The sequence below is a fragment of the Micromesistius poutassou genome, assembly GCF_964030765.1.
Source record: "Micromesistius poutassou genome assembly, contig: SCAFFOLD_4905, whole genome shotgun sequence".
NCBI classification, from domain to species: domain Eukaryota; kingdom Metazoa; phylum Chordata; class Actinopteri; order Gadiformes; family Gadidae; genus Micromesistius; species Micromesistius poutassou.
Window position 1 is genome coordinate 5,001 of NW_028178127.1, and position 2,335 is coordinate 7,335.

The window sequence follows — 2,335 nt, forward strand, 5'->3', positions numbered from 1 at the left end:
GTCACTCACTACACTATTCAGTCCGACATGGTGAGCCTTTTCGGACTCACACACGACGTGTTCCCCCTCCTCTGGAGGGTCCACAGGACCTCCAGGCTTGGGGTCACTCACTACACTATTCAGTCCGACATGGTGAGCCTTTTCGGACTCTCACGCGACGTGTTCCCCCTCCTCTGGAGGGTCCACAGGACCTCCAGGCTTGGGGTCACTCACTACACTATTCAGTCCGACATGGTGGGCCTTTTCGGACTCACACACGACGTGTTCCCCCTCCTGTGGAGGGTCCACAGGACCTCCAGGCTTGGGGTCACTCACTACACTATTCAGTCCGACATGGTGGGCCTTTTCGGACTCACACACGACGTGTTCCCCCTCCTGTGGAGGGTCCTAAACACCTCCAGGCTTGGGGTCACTCACTACACTATTCAGTCCGACATGGTGGGCCTTTTCGGACTCACACGCGACGTGTTCCCCCTCCTGTGGAGGGTCCTAAACACCTCCAGCCTTGGGGTCACTCACTACACTATTCAGTCCGACATGGTGAGCCGTGTCGGACTCACACGCGACGTGTTCCCCCTCCTCTGGAGGGTCCTAAAGACCTCCAGGCTTGGGGTCACTCACTACACTATTCAGTCCGACATGGTGAGCCGTTTCGGACTCACACGCGACGTGTTCCCCCTCCTCTGGAGGGTCCTAAAGACCTCCAGGCTTGGGGTCACTCACTACACTATTCAGTCCGACATGGTGAGCCGTGTCGGACTCACACGCGACGTGTTCCCCCTCCTGTGGAGGGTCCTAAACACCTCCAGGCTTGGGGTCACTCACTACACTATTCAGTCCGACATGGTGAGCCGTGTCGGACTCACACGCGACGTGTTCCCCCTCCTCTGGAGGGTCCTAAAGACCTCCAGGCTTGGGGTCACTCACTACACTATTCAGTCCGACATGGTGAGCCGTTTCGGACTCACACGCGACGTGTTCCCCCTCCTCTGGAGGGTCCTAAAGACCTCCAGGCTTGGGGTCACTCACTACACTATTCAGTCCGACATGGTGAGCCGTTTCGGACTCACACGCGACGTGTTCCCCCTCCTCTGGAGGGTCCTAAACACCTCCAGGCTTGGGGTCACTCACTACACTATTCAGTCCGACATGGTGAGCCGTGTCGGACTCACACGCGACGTGTTCCCCCTCCTCTGGAGGGTCCTAAAGACCTCCAGGCTTGGGGTCACTCACTACACTATTCAGTCCGACATGGTGAGCCGTTTCGGACTCACACGCGACGTGTTCCCCCTCCTCTGGAGGGTCCTAAAGACCTCCAGGCTTGGGGTCACTCACTACACTATTCAGTCCGACATGGTGAGCCGTGTCGGACTCACACGCGACGTGTTCCCCCTCCTCTGGAGGGTCCTAAAGACCTCCAGGCTTGGGGTCACTCACTACACTATTCAGTCCGACATGGTGAGCCGTGTCGGACTCACACGCGACGTGTTCCCCCTCCTCTGGAGGGTCCTAAAGACCTCCAGGCTTGGGGTCACTCACTACACTATTCAGTCCGACATGGTGAGCCGTTTCGGACTCACACGCGACGTGTTCCCCCTCCTCTGGAGGGTCCTAAAGACCTCCAGGCTTGGGGTCACTCACTACACTATTCAGTCCGACATGGTGAGCCGTTTCGGCCTCACACGCGACGTGTTCCCCCTCCTCTGGAGGGTCCTAAAGACCTCCAGACTCGGGGCTACTCACTACACTATTCAGTCCGACATGGTGAGCCGTTTCGGCCTCACACGCGACGTGGTCCCCCTCCTCTGGAGGGTCCTAAAGACCTCCAGACTCGGGGCTACTCACTACACTATTCAGTCCGACATGGTGAGCCGTTTCGGCCTCACACGCGACGTGTTCCCCCTCCTCTGGAGCCTCCAGAAGACCTCCAGGCCGTTCTCTGCCTTCTTCCCCTGGAGCCCCCCTTACACACGGGATGGGCTATGTCCTTCCAACACAGGGGTCAAACGTGTAGTAGGCGAAGCCCAGAGTTTTACAGGCTGCAGACTGCTATTTTTCTTGTTTTCGGTACCCATGGTATAAAAACCCGAAAATCCCAACCCATGGTAGACCAAAACCAACCCATGGTATACTAAAACCAACCCATGGTATACTAAAAGCTGCCCCTGGTAGACTACGGAGAAAAGACTCTGTCTGATTTTTGATTCTCTCTTTTTCTCAAAATCAGACAGAGTCCCAGAGTTAGTGCACCATGGGTTGCGTTTTAGGAGATTTACAGAAAAGACTCTGTTAAATTTCCAAAACACGTCCCATGGTAGTTTAAATGGACTTTGTG